We start from the raw sequence: 15,515 nt of genomic DNA, 5'->3' as shown, positions 1-15,515 counted from the left end.
ATCAACATCCAGCTGAAACAACAGTAGAGAAAAATTCAATAGAATTTATGGTATTGGAAAAGGTGTCCAAACCTCTAACTAAGAACTTAGCACTGATTTGTACAAAAGTTCTATCAGGCCAGGTACCAGTGGCTCATGCCTATAAACCTAGTTACACAGAAGGATGAGATCTGAGGATCAAGGTTCCAAGCCAGCCCAGACAAAAAGTTCCCCCTGAGACTCTTATCCCTAATTAACCACTTAATAACCAGAAATTGAGCTGTGACTCAAAAAGGTAGAGCACTAGCCCAGGGAAAAAGAACTCAAGGACAGCACCCAGGCCACTCTGAGTTCAAGCCCTGAAGCCAAAAAAAAAAAAAAGTTGTGACAAAACTTTGTTATTTAACTCACTATTTTAAAATTGCAATTCAGTCAAAAGTTAAACCAACGCTAAAATATATATATTAGCTTAATAAAACCCATGATTTGAAGAATCCTCCCAAGATTAAAAAACAAAAAGTTTCACTGGCAAAGTGAATGAAGGACATTGTCCAAGAAGTGCACTCATTAATTACCTGACACATGGAATTGAAACCTCTCTGTACAACTCCTTAATAATAAAAAAATACTAAAAATATTAAGTTTCAAAATGAAAATATCTTTTCATAAAGCTGGGATGGAAAGCAGAAGGAAGTCTCTGATCATTTCAATGCTAAACTCAAAGCAAACCCTTTCAAGGCCAGGATGGCAGTACTCAAAGGCATACACAACCACCACTAGCACCCATACACACACAAAAGGCCCACACAACACCCACATTCCAGTAGCCCAATACACTACAGGTTTGAAAACATCTCAATATCCTCACAAAAGCACCCTCACAAGCAACAAGCTTGACCATCATGCCAATCAAGTTCCCCTGACCAATGAGTAAGTCATGAAGACAACAGAAGGTAACCACCCACTTGTGTTCACTGTATATATCAAAATCAAATAAGCTATGAACAGAAGCTCCATGACATTAGTGGGCTTGAAAGAAAACTGGCTACTATGAAGTATGGATGGAAGGGTAGATGGATGGGTATGTACTGACATTTGCACTCAGGACGTCACATTTGCTACAGGTACTTTACCACTTAAGCCACTTGCCCCAACCCCAATGTTTTAAATGCATCCAGCAAGGTTGGGATCGTGTGAACTGAGTCTAGCCAACTAATTCTAAATGTCAATCTTTCAACATCTTTAAAAAAATTGTGGCTCAAACCTGTAATCCCAGTTACTAGGGAGGTAGAGATTTGGGGACTCTGGTTTGAGGCCAAACCAGGCAAAAACGAAGCTTGAAAGACTCTACAATGACAAGCACAGTGATAAGTGCCTGTTATCCCAGCTACATGTATGACAAGCTAAGTGGCTGAGTTCACTGGCACATGCCTCTTATCCCCAGGTAACGGAAACACAAGTAGCTAATTACAGCCCAGACCCATCTGGGCATAATGCCTTATCCTACCCTGAAAATAACTTAGGGAGCTGGGTGGGTGCTGTGGCTCATGCCTATAATTCTGGCTACTAAGAAGGCTGAGATCTAAGTTATCAAACCAAACAGACAAATCTTCAAACTCTTATGTCCAATTAACCTGCAAAGAGCTCAAACTAAGACAGGACTCTGTGGTAAAACACCAGCCAAGACAACAACAAATGCTGGAGGGGGTGGGGTGTGGGGAAAGAGGAACCCTTCTCCATTGTTGGTGGGAGTGCAAACTAGTAAGTACAACCACTTTGGAGAACAGTATGGAGGTTCCTCAAAAAGCTCAACATAGACCTACCCTATGACCCAGCCATACCACTCCTAGGCATCTATCCTGAACAAGAGGTCCCAAGATATCAAAAAGACATTTGCACTTCGACGTTTATCACTGCACAATTCACAATAGTCAAAATATGGAAACAACCCAGATGCCCCTCCACAGATGAATGGATCCAAAAAATATGGTACCTATACACAATGGAATACTACATAGCGATTAGAAATGGTGAAATATTGGTATTCGCAGGGAAATGGTCAGAACTTGAACAAATAATGTTGAGCGAGACAAGCCTAGAACACAGAAAACAAAGGGGCATGATCTCCCTGATATATGCCTGTTAAGGTGAGGGGAGGGGGAGACAGTAGAGACCAGGTCTGCGAAACCAAAAACTTCTTGTCAAATGGTATATCCCACAGGTTTGGGTCAGCGACCCAACATTATGTAACTAAAACCAAACAACTACTGAACATATATAAAGGTCAAAAATAGACCTCTCAGTGGATCACAATAGCTCAAAAGCTATGTATGTACATTCATATAAGACTATTGTTGACATATTGTCTACTGTTGACATTACATTTAAAGCCCTAGGCGAATTTTTTTGGCGTAGGCCACGTGGCCACTGTATATGTTCTTGGTACACTGTGTATTGTATATATGTCTACCTGACCTAGGGAAGGGAAAGAAAAACAGGGTGTAAGATATCACAAGAAAGGGGCTGGGGATATGGCCTAGTGGCAAAAGAGCTTGCCTCGTATACATGAGGCCCTGGGTTCGATTCCCCAGCACCACATATACAGAAAACGGCCAGAAGTGGCGCTGTGGCTCAAGTGGCAGAGTGTTAGCCTTGAGCAAAAGGAAGCCAGGGAAAATGCTCAGGCCCTGAGTCCAAGGCCCAGTACTGGCCAAAAAAAAAAAAAAAAAGATATCACAAGAAATGTACACACTGCCCTACTATGTAACTATACCCCTTGTGCACAACACCTTGTCAAAAATTTTTGTTTAATTAATAAATAAATTATTAAAAAACCAGCCAAGAAGGCCCTGAGTTCAAGCCATAAATTATATAAATAAGTTTTTAGAAGGGGCTGTGGGTGTGGTAGCTCATGTGGGAATGTTCCTGACCACCCCAAAAATCCATAAGAGATGCTAGGTAGGGAACGATCCAAAGCTATTGTAAAGTATAATAAATCTGACTACCCTAACACTACTGTTGAGGAAGGCATCCACATGGGAGATATCTTCCTAGAAGTATCAGAAGAGGTTGAAGAAGGATCCACAAGAAAGGAGTTGGTGACAGAAAAGGAGATTCGTATAAGTGCAGGGAGATTGAGAAATAAGTTAATATACTGAAAAAACTGAAATCCATTTTTTCCTGTCAAAAGTCAGTAATATGAAAATATAAATGAGTAAATCTTTGGTACTACATTAATCAATATGAACACCTTAATACGGAAGTATAGACACAGCTGTACAGACATATATACATACTTCCTAGCTCTTCTAAGAATGACTAGGACCAACAAAACCACAAAAACAATATTACTTGCACCCATATTTTGCTTGGCTTCTGAACACCATTATCCACAACAGAAATCCAGGATTCCAGTACCTTCCCTCAAAATATTACCTGCCAATGGGGAAAAGAATAACTTTTCAATAAGGAAGTATTCCCCTCAGGATGTACATATCCTAGCCAGGCACCACTGGCTCACACCTCTAATCCTGGCTACTCCAGAGACTAAGATCTGAGATCCCAGTTCGAAATCAGCCCAGGAAGAAAAGTCTGTGAGATTCTCCTCTCCAATTAACTAGCAGACAGTCAGAAGCAAAAGTGAGGCTCAACTTGAAGAGCAACAAGTATATACCACACCATGTCATGATGTTTGTCTTTCTTTCCTTTCATTCTCATTCTCTCTCTCTCTCTCTCTCTCTCTCTCTCTCTCTCTCTCTCTCTGTGTGTGTGTGTGTCTGTGTCTGTGTCGGGAGAGGATGGGAGGGGAGGGCAGAGCAGGCAAAAAACACAGCCACTTTACAAAGAATGAAGTTGGACTCTCAAAATAATAAACTTAGGAGTTAAAAATGGTTCAAATATTGAAAGACATAAAACCATAAATCTCTTAGAAAAAAATCATGAGTAAATTTTCATAATCTTTTATTTGAGAATGGATTCCTAGATAGGGCCTCAAAAGCATAAACAAGAGACAAAATAAAATAAAATAAACTGGACTTCACCAAAATAAAAATAGCTTCCAGTTCACCAGAGGACATTGCTAAGAAAGTGAAAAAAACAATGTACAGTACAAGAGAAAATAGTTATAGACTCAAATCGAGAATACATAACGAATTCCTACAAATGAACAAAGAAATAGTTCAATACCAGAAAAGTATGGGGCAAAGGATTTAGATAAACGTGTCTCCAAAGACATACAAATTACATTAAAAGATCAGAATCATTAGCCATTAAAAAAAATAAAATATTATAACTATAATGATACCACTTGAAACCTATTGGATAATTATAATTACTTGTGTTTTACAAAAAGAAAAACAAGTGTTGAAGAGGAAATAAAGAAAATGGAGCCCCTGTACATCACTGATATAGTCAGTATAGAAAATAGTTTGGCAGATTCTCAAAAAGTTAAAAGCAGAAAGAATACCATAGGATCCAGCCCTTCTACTGTTCATTCTACTCTTTAGGAATATGCTTAAAAGAACCAACAGGAAAGATTCAAACAGATATACTTGAACAGATATACTATTCACTGAGCATTATTCACAATAATCTAAGTGTGGGCTGTTTTCTCAAAGACACAACACATGAATTTAGTTCAAAATACTGATAGCGGCCACCCTACTTAGAGGCTAGTAAACCTTCAATAAACAACAGATATACCTCAGAAGCTACCAGAAAGAGGTTATGTGTCTCACAGTAGATGGGGAGGGAGTCCATTCCCTGTAAGATGGATTATGTCAAAAGTCATCCCTACAAGAATTCTGTATAGCCAGTTGCTGATGGCTCATACCTGTACTCCTAGCTACTCTGGAGCCTGAGATCTGAGGATTGCAGTGCAAAGCCAGCCCAGGCAAGAAAGTCATTGAAGACTCTGTTTCCAATTAACCAACTGTGGCAATGTGGCTCAAAATGGTAGAGCACTAGCCTTGAGCTCAACAACAGTGTCCAGACCCTGAATTCAAGCCACACAACCAATAGCAAATGTAGAGCTGGGTGGAAGGGAGGGAAGAAGGTCTTAAAGCAGAAAAAAAGTCATTTGAGTTCAACCCCGGGACTGGCAAGAGGGAGGGAGGGAGGGAGGGAGGGAGGGAGGGAGGGAGGGAGGGAGGGAGGGGTTAGCATAGGAAACTCAGTGAAGTCTACTGCAAAATAGGGAGGGAAAGGAAAATGGTTGAGAACAATGGATGAGATTAATCTACGTTATATATAAATATGTATATGCATGTGAAATACAGTGATGAAAATGAAAACCCTCTGAATAATTAATATACACTAAAACGTTTTTATTTGCCAGTCTTGGGGCTTTAACCCAGCCTGTGCACTGTCCCTGAGCTTCTTTTGCTCAAGACTAGTGGCTCTACCACTTTGAGCCACAGTGCCACTTCCAGCTTTTTCTGAGTAGTATATCGGAGATGAGTCTCAGAGCCTTTCCTACCTACCTGGGCTGGCTTCAATTGCAATCCTCAAATCTCAGCCTTCTGCAATCCTTTTAGCACCTGGCTAAGTTTAAATTAAAAAAAAAAAATTAAAGAACTGCTAGGCACGGGGACTCATGCCTGTAATTCTAGCTACTCAGGAGGCTGAGATCAGAGAATTGCAGTTCAAAGTCAGCCCAGGTAGGAAAAGGAAAATCCATGAGATTCTAATCTCCAATAAACCGTAGGGGAAGGTAGGAGAAACCACAGGCCATTGTGGGGAAAGGTAGTAGGGGAGAAGGGGAGTAGGCCAACGAAGAGAGTAAATGTAGGTAAATGGTCAACATCCTTTATATGTATGTAAAGTAGGATAATGAGGAGCAGGGAAATTTAAAGTAATTAATACTGAAAGTATCAGGCTCAGAAATCAAACCAGGAAGAAAAAAAAAAAAAAAGAACCTGAAATACCTCACACCAGACCTAGTTTTGAACAGGAGACATGGGGACTAGCTGCATGTGTCATCTTCTCCTTAGAGATGGTCAAAGTTATAAATTCTTTACAATGAGTCAAGAGACAAAGAATTGGAAGGCATGTCTGGCAAGGGGAAGCTATAAAATCACCTACTGTCTCTATTTTGGGTTAGTTTAGGTCACATCTCCACTAGTCTTACCTACCCAAAAACACTGTCCAAGCTCAGAAAGACTACAGTTAGGAACCCACTGTGAATCTGTAACTCCATTTCCTCAAAGAAGATAAGGAAACGTTTCTCTCTTGTCTTTTTCCTATTTGTTACACAAAAATAAATTGCTGTCAAAACTTCCACCTCTATTTGTGAGATCCTTTAAAATGTTTTTCATATGTGGACCTCAAGGACCTTCCTTTTTTTTTCCTGTGAAAACTAAGGGGGGGGGAGAAGGAAAGGGGGGAGAGGGAGAAGGGGAGAGGGAGAGGGGGGAAAGACTCGGAGGGGAGGGGGAAAAATACAAGGAAACCTGGTGACATTTTTTAAGAAATGAGGACGTTGGATGACAGTGAATGATGGAGAGAATGAATGTGATGGGGATAACACTGTATGTGTTATATTATCAGAATGAACCTCCTCTTGTACAACATATGCTAATAAAAATAATCTTTAAAAGGGACTTTGTAAACTGGGTACCTGGGCACAGGTAGCTCATGCTTGTAATTCTAGCTACTCAGGAGGCTAAGACCTGAGCATTACAGTTCAAAGCCAGACTGGACAGGAAAGTCTGTGAGACTTATCGCCAATAAACTACCAACAATGCAGGAATTAGGAGCTGTAGCAGCTCATAGAGCATTAGCCTTGAGCAAAAAGCTCAGGGACAGCACCTAGGCTCTGAGTTCAAGCCCCAGGATTGGCACAAAAAGAGAAAAAAAAAAGCTTCATAGTTAAAAAAAAGACAGGGCTTTGAAAACTTAACAGCAAGGTTATTCACATCTTAGAGATGACCCTCTTTCACTATAAAATATATTCTTTTCCTAATGGACATTTTTATAGGCAGGAAAAGGGGAGGGAGGGCAGGTAGGCTTAAAAAAGAGCCTTGCCTGGTGAAAGAGAACACTAGACAGTAAATCAGAATCGTATGAGTAAATAAAGATCTCAATAAAGGTAAATGTATGGACAATTATAAAAGCTAAGGTTACTATAACAATGGTTTGTAACTTTCTTTTCTACATAAGAATCTAATGCATTTAAAAGAAGTATTAGCAGAACATTGACTCACACTATCCTAGCTTCTCAGGAAGCTGAGATCTGAGGATTACGGTTCAAAGCCAGCACTGGCAGAAAAGTCAATGAGACTCTTATCTCCAACTAATAAGCAAAAACCTGCAAGTAGAGGTATGGCTCAAGTGCTAGAGCACCAACCTTGAGCTAAAAAGCCAAGCCAGAGCATGGAGAGGCCCTGAGTTCAATCCTCACAAAAGTGAGTAAATTAAGTAAATAAGTAAAAATATAAAGGAAGCACTAGTTTAGGTGTGAAGATACAAATGATTAAAGATGCAATTCTGCCACATCAAAAGCTTAAAGTATAAGGATGGTGCTACAAAGAAACAGTTTTTGAATGTTCCTGAAGTTAAATAGAATAAGTTCAAATCAGTGTTATAGTTTTTTTTTTGTTTTTTGTTTTGGCCAGTGCTGGGGCTTGGACTCAAGGCCTGAGAACTGTCCCTGGCTTCTTTTTGCTCAAGGCTAGCACTCTGCCACTTGAGTCACAGCGCCACTTCTGGCCATTTTCTGTATATGTGGTGCTGGGGAATCGAACCCAGGGCCTCATGTGTATGAAGCAGGCACTCTTGCCACTAGGCCATATTCCCAGCCCTCAGTGTTATAGTTTTAAGGTGTTTATTTAATATAATCTCTACAGTAACCACAAGAACGATAACTGGAGAAACAGAAATTACAAAGAGAAATGAGAAGAAACTTAAACATTTCACTACCAAAAAAAAAAAAAAAACCTGAACACAAAATGACAGCAATGCATGAAATGAATTAAGTATTCCAAACAAAAAGACAGAAATTGGCAGAATAAAACATGATCCAACAATATGCGAGTTAAAAGAGACTCATTTTAGATCCTGAGACAAAAGGCTGAAAGTAAAGTGACAGGAAAAGATACTGTGCGGCAAGGGTGGCTATATTAACATCAGACAAAATAGACTTCAAATGAAAAGAGGTTACAAAAAAGCTAGGGCAATGGTGGCTCACACCTCTAATTCTAGCTACTCAGGAGGCTGAGATCGGAGGATCAAGGTTCAAAGTCAGTCCAGAGAGACAAATTATCTTCCAGTTAACCAGAAAAAAAGCTGGAATTGGAAGCACAGCTTAAGTAACAGTTAAAGACAAAGAAAGATACTCTATTAGTAGAAGGCTTAATACACCAAGATAGACATTTATGATATTTATGCACTTAACATCAAAATGACATGAAAACTCATCATTGGAGGAATACAGTTCTACATAACAAAAGATTTCAATACCCCTTTCTCAATAATTGATAAAGCAACCAAACAAAAGGAAATAGATAAAAAAAAATTTTAACCAGCTAGTTATCAAACTACAGAAAAACACTACAACAAGAACATCTACATTCTTCAAGTACAGGAGACATTTTGTAGGAAGTTTACTGTAACACAATTAAGTCTCAATAGATGTTAGATACCATAAAGAGTACCTTTTTCTGACTTCTTTGTGATGACAGTAGAAATCAGTAACAGAAATAAAATTCACAAGATTATGAATATTAACACCATGAACAAAGGAATTACAAAGTTTTTGGACATTAAGGGGAAAAAACACGCAATATATCAAAGCTAATGGGACACACACACACACACACAAAAAAAAAAAAAACACTGCTGAGGCCCTTCAGTAATATTGGTGATGAAATACCGCAGCTTTTGTTCATTTCTCTGTGCATCGGGTATCTATAGCTTTAAGAAAAAAAAAGTTACATGTACTTAAAAATCTGATCTAAGCTAAGTGCTTGTAATCCTAGCTACTCTTATATACATGAAGCCCTAGGTTCAATTCCTCAGCACCACACATACAGAAAAGGCTAGAAGTGGCACTGTGGCTCAAGTTGGCAGAATGCTAGCCATGAGCAAAAAGACGCCAGGGACAGTGCTCAGGCCCTGAGTTCAAGCCCCAGGACAGGCAAAAAAATAAAATAAAATAAAGAAAGTGCTTGCCCTTGTAATCCTAGGTACTCAGGAGGCTGAGATCTGAGGATCATGGTTCAAAGCCAGTGGTTCAAAGCCAGCTGGGCAGGAAAAGGAAAGACCGTGAGACTCTTATCTCCAATTAACCACTAGAAAACTGGAAGTGGCACAATGGCTAAAGTGGTAGAGGGCTATCTTAGCCTTAAACTGACCAGCTCAGTGACAGCGCCCAGGCTCAGAGTTCAAGCTCCAAAACCAACAACAACAACAAAAATCTGATCCAAGGCCGGTAGCTGTGATTCTCACCTATAATCCTACAGAAGGCTGAGATCTAGGGATTGCAGTTTGAAGTCAGCTCCAGCAGGAAAGTCCATGAGACTTTCATCTCCAATAAACTACCAAAAGCTGGAAGTGGAGCTCAAGTAGTAGGATGCTACTTGTGAGCAAAAAAGTCAGTGATGGTGTTAAGAGTCCCCAGACTGGCGCGCGTGCACGTGCGCGCGCACACACACACACACACACACACACAGAGGAGAGAGACAGACAGAGAGAGAGAGAGAGAGAGAGAGAGAGAGAGAGAGAGAGATCCAGAACCTAGAAGCGACATCCAGATGAAGCTCTAGGAATTTCTGCAGTGTGTGTGGTTTTCCATGCATATTTATACGCACTTCTTTCTTTGCTACTCATAACTACTGCTTAGTTACTTAAAACAGATTATTACTAACCCTAGAAAATGAGACTCAAAGTTCAGAGTAACTAAACTAGGACTAGGCTGGAACATATTTTCTTACATCCCTTTTTTTTCAGTGTACTCTTTACAATGATTATTTTTCTTTTGTTCCCCCCCCCTTTGGTTTATTCCCTGTGGTCACTGTTTTTGGTACCTTCTGTATTGTACATAAGTTTATCTGATTAGGGGAATCACAGAAAGGGTAAGACAAAGGGTGAACCAATGTAACAGCTATACTTACTGGACACTATGTTGGAAATGAACTTTACAACTTGGGAGGAGGGGGAGGACAAAGGGAAAGCAGGAGAAAACAAGGGGAAAATAAAGGGCAAAAAGAAATGTGCCCGTTGCCTTTATTTATGTTAACTGTAACCTCTTTATACATCACTTCAAAATAAAAACAAAAATAAAGTGAATGCCTACTCACATTTCTCAAGTAAGAGAATAAAACAGAGTATGTTTTACAATCCTTTCAAATAATTAAAAATTAAATCTTGGCTGGGAATGTGGCTTAGTGGTAGAGTATTCATGAAGCCCGGGTTCGATTCCTGAGCACCACATAAACAGAAAAAGCCAGAAGTGGCACTGTGGCTAAAGAGATAGAATGCTAGCCTCAAGCATAAAGAAGCCAAGGACACAGTGCTTAGACCATGAGTCCAAACCCCATGACTGACAAAAGAAAAAAATAAATAAATCTCCCACTTAAATACTAAATCAAAACAGTAGAAGCTAACCCTATCTCTATGTGCTAAACTGTGCTCAACACTTTACACGTATCTCACTGTTGAAACCTCAAACTTCATAACTGTGTGAAACAGACTGTGTCTAATTTGTAGAGGACTATACTGAAACATAAAGACGTTAAAATAACTTGCATAAAAACCACAGTAAACTACAGAGCCAGGGTTCAAAAACAGGCAGTTTCAAAAAAAAAATAAGGTTAAGATCAAACAGTAAACAAAGACTTGGAAAATATAATGGTTTATAAACCTTAGTTCAAGAGTATAATCATTAACCTATGGAAAAAAGAAAATCATACTTTTGAGTATTTGAAATGTACTCACAAGCAATTTGTTTATTTTCTGACCAAACAAACTAATGTGAACCTAGTATAAACAATAAGAACAATCTGAAATAACTCCTCCACTGTAAAATCAAAGTAACAATAAACATTAAACACAAGTAACCTTCAGATTACACATAAACATTAAGAATAAGGTCATTTAAAAATTACTAGACATGGGACTGGGGATATGGCCTAGTGGCAAGAGTGCTTGCCTCGTATACATGAGGCCCTGGGTTCAATTCTCCAGCACCACATATACAGAAAATGGCCAGAAGTGGCGCTGTGGCTCAAGTGGCAGAGTGCTAGCCTTGAGCAAAAAGAAGCCAGGGACAGTGCTCCGGCCCCGAGTCCAAGGCCCAGGACTGGCAAAAAATAAATAAATAAATAATTGTTTAAAAAAAAAAAAAAGTACTAGACACGAGGCTGGGAATATGGCCTAGTGGTAAAGTGCTCATCTCCTATACATGAAGCCCTGGGTTCGATTCCTCAGCACCACATATATAGAAAAAAAGCCCGAAGTGGAGCTGTGGCTCAAGTGGCAGAATGCTAGCCTTGACCAAAAAGAAGCCGGGGACAGTGCTCAGGCCCTGAGTTCAAGCCCCAGAACTGGCAAAAAAAAAAAAAAACCAAACAAACAAATAAAAAGTACTAGACAATGCTAGGCATCAGTGGCTCACACCTGTAATCCTAGCTACTCAGAGGCTGAGATCTGAGGATCATGGTTCAAAGCCAGCCCGGGCAGGAAAGTCCATGAGACTCATCTCCAATTAACCACCAGAAAACCAGAAGTGGCGCTGTAGCTCAAGTGATAGAAGGCTAGCTTAGCCTTGAGCTGAAGAGCTCATGACAGCACCCAGGCCCAGATTTCAAGCCCCATGACAGGCCCCCCTCGCCCCCACCCCACCCCACCCCCTTCCCCCCACACACAAAAAAAAGTACTAGACAAGCTGGGCGCCAGTGGCTCATGCCTGCAATCCTAGCTACTCAGATGGCTGAGATCTGAGGATCGTGGTTTGAAGCCAGCCCAGGCAGAAAAGTCCCCATGAGAAAAAGTCCCAATAAACTACTCAAAAAAGCCAGAAGTGATAGAGTGCTAGCCTTGAGCACAAAGAGGCTCAGGGACAGTGCCTAAGCATTGAGTTAAAGCCCCAGGACCCCCCCTCCCAAAAGCACTAGACAGTTGTCAACAGGAAATAATGAGTGGACAGTATATACAAAAGGTCCCGATGCAATATTGTAGACAGCATCAAAGGTAGGAGGTGGTCACTGCAATTATTTCAAAATATGTCTAAGAATATCTAAATACATAAAATTCCAATCACAGAACAATACTGTGAAAGCTATTGATAAATGATTATCATAATCTGGTTAAATCCATTATTATTAAAGTTCTGACAAAAATAATTGATTTTCAACTACCAGAAATTTGTTTTGAAATAGTAAGCATTTTGTAAATCAAAAAGACTAAGAACTAGTTTGGGTGTTTTGATCTGGTTTTGCTTTAGCAAAAGCTACATACCAAAGCAAACAAAGTAGCACCCAAAATGGCAACTCCAACAAAAGAAAAAGTCAAGAAGTTCTCCTCTTCCAGAATTTCTCAGTTTAGATTTAAAATACTAGACAAAACTGGGTGCTGGTGGCTCATGCCTATAATCCTAGCTCCTGATGAGGCTGAGATCTGAGGATCTTGGTTTGAAGCCAGCTGGGACAGGAAACTGTGAGACTCTTATCTCTAATAAGCTACTCAAAAAAAGGTGAGTGGTGCAGTGGCTCCAGTGGTAGAGCACTCGCTCTAAGCAAAAGAAGCTCAGGGGGGCTGGGAATGTGGCCCATGGTAAAGTGCTCACCTCGCATACATGAAGCCCTGGGTTCCATTCCTCAACACCACATGTATAGAAAAAGCAAGTGGCACTGTGGCTCAAGTGGTAGAGTGCTAGCCTTGAGCAAAAAGAAGCCAGGGACAGTGCTCAGGCCATGCCCCAGGACTGGAAACAAAAACAAAACAAAGCAAACAAAAGCTCAGGGACAGTGCCCAGGCCCAGAGTTCAAGCCGCCCCAGGATCAGAAAACAAAACAAAACAAAAACAAAACCCAACAACAATACAAGGAGGTATAGGTGGTTCACAGTTGTAATCCTAGCTGCTTAAAAGGCTGAGAGACGTAGAGAATTACGATTTAAAGGCAGCTTAGAGCAGAAAAGTCTGGGAATGTTATCAAATTATCCAACAAAAATGCTGGACTGGAGGCATAGCTAAAATACAATGCATCAGCCATAAGCAAGAAAATCATGAGCAAGAAAGAAAGCCCAGCAAAAGCATTGAATCCCTGAGTTCAAGTCTCATACCAGTACAAAAATATGTGTCTCTGTGTACCAATTCGCAACACCCATACCAGACCAATTAGATCAGAATATCTGAGGATGGAATAAGTATATTTAAAAGCTCCCAAGTGGTTTGAGGATGTAGCTCAGTGGTAGAACCCTATCATGCATAAAGTCCCAAGTTCCATCCCTAGCCTGCTTTTTTGATTAATTTAGCTCCCAAGCCATCTTAATGTGTCACCATAAGCGAGAACCACTGTGGTAAGGAAATTTAAACCCGCCATGCTTTGAGTTCTTCATGTAGAGCTTTTGTCCATAATTGAAAAGGTATTCCATTAATTTGTAAGCAATCCTGAGAGTAAGACAAATAAGACTCTTCACTACTAAAGGAGTGTGAATTATGCCAAGTATAGTTAGCCCAACATAGTACACAAAAATGAAGGCAAAGTCTATGAACAATATTTTAAGTATCAGGGTAAAGTAAATAAACATGTCAAATATGCCAATGACCAAACTACTCCTATTTTTTAAGCCCCAGATTTTACAATCTGTAAATGGAATTAATGTTCTCAAGAGCCCAATAATTTTAAAAGAACCAACTGAAGGTCCCAAACATTTCAATTAAATAAAAATTTTTAAAGCTAAATAAAGATTACTTAAGTACAAGCTGAAGAACATATAACTGTTAACAGAGCAAATCTTTCATGCTTTTACATAGGATATACCTGAAAAGTGAAGACTGACAAAATTTTCAAGCTCACACCTACATTATTGTATCTGGCTAGTTGATAATTTTGCAGAAAATTTGATCTTCAAGAGGAAGTATTAAAATATGTTGTTGAGTTATTCAAAAGCACTACTACAGTTCCACCTTCTTTACTTTTAGAACCCTTAAGGCAGATGTTTCACAATTTTTTGGATTTTACAAAGATAATATAGTGTTTATTCCTAACATGCCATAGAAGGTTTAAAACACAATCAATTACCAACAAATTACTACCCCCAAAGCAGAACTTCACAATTTTCTAAGTGAGATAAATAAAAAGCATTAATATCCTGACAGTACAGGTCAGCAACTTATTTTGCTCTAGACATGTGAAAAACTTTTAGAGCTTTGGATAAACCTGTGATTGAATATTTCTTTTTCTATTCAATACCCAGCTTTGAAGCTAGCTGGGGCAGAAAAGTCTGTAAGACTTATCAAACTTCTAAAGTACCAGTACACCAGCCAAAACCAAGAAAATCGTGAATAAGAAAGCTGGGCTTGGGGTGGGGGAGATTCGCTATTATGAAAATATCCTTTTTATCTTTTCTTTTTTTTTTTTTTTTTGCCAGTCCAGGGGCTTGAACTAGACCTGAGTGCTGTCCCTTCTTTTTGCTCACAGCTAGCACTCTACCTCTTTAGCCACAGCGCCACTTCTGGCTTTTTCTCTTTATGTGGTGCCAAGGAATCAAACCCAGGGCTTCATGTATGTTAGGCAAGCATTCTACCACTATGCCACATTCCCAGCCCTGAAAATATCCTTTTAATACCACTATAATTCTAAAGAAGCAACTTGTTGTGGGAAGCCCATTAAAAAATACCAGTAGTGCCAACAATTTTCATAATTAGAAAAGAATAACATTTAAATGTCCACATTAATTTCCATAATGGAATTTTGAACACCACCAAACAAATACATCTACTTGTGGCAAGAGTGAAACAGACAGCCAGATGTACAGAAGGGGAAAAATCTATCCCACAGCTCACCTAACTTTCTAGCTCAACAGAAACACAGGGCTTTGATGCTATGCTAACTAGACCAATGTCCTAATCAGGACTCTACCAAACAGGAAAGTTACACCATGAAACCTCCAGTTTCTTCATTTGAAAAAGAGGATAGTAGGGGCTGGGGATATAGCCTAGTGGCAAGAGCACTTGCCTCGTATACATGAAGCCCTGGGTTCGATTCCCCAGCACCACATATACAGAAAATGGCCAGAAGTGGCGCTGTGACTCAAGTGGCAGAGTGCTAGCCTTGAGCAAAAAGGAAGCCAGGGACAGTGCTCAGGCCGAGTCCAAGGCCCAGGACTGGCAAAAAAAAGAAAAAAAAATAAAAGAGGATAGTAACTACCCACTTCATTTCATTTTTAGCAAGCAGTGAATATTAATTTCCTCAACCTAAACTACTAGCATTTCTCCATGTCTATATACAGGAAAGAGGCAGAAGTATGCCTCTATGTTACCAAGCAATTTTTTTTTTTTGCCAATCCTGGGGCTTGAACTCAGGGCCTAATCACTG

At 39.7% G+C, this 15,515-nt stretch overlaps 1 protein-coding gene across 2 annotated transcripts in view; it reads right to left on the bottom strand.

The window, feature by feature from the left end:
- The window catches only part of Sec63 (SEC63 homolog, protein translocation regulator), a 64,590-nt gene that overhangs the window by 46,900 nt on the left and 2,175 nt on the right, over window positions 1–15,515 (bottom strand). The window lies entirely within an intron of this gene.

Source organism: Perognathus longimembris, chromosome 9, assembly GCF_023159225.1.
Source record: "Perognathus longimembris pacificus isolate PPM17 chromosome 9, ASM2315922v1, whole genome shotgun sequence".
NCBI lineage: Eukaryota > Metazoa > Chordata > Mammalia > Rodentia > Heteromyidae > Perognathus > Perognathus longimembris.
Note: the sequence above shows the minus strand (reverse complement) of the source record. Positions and strands in the feature narration are given on the sequence as shown.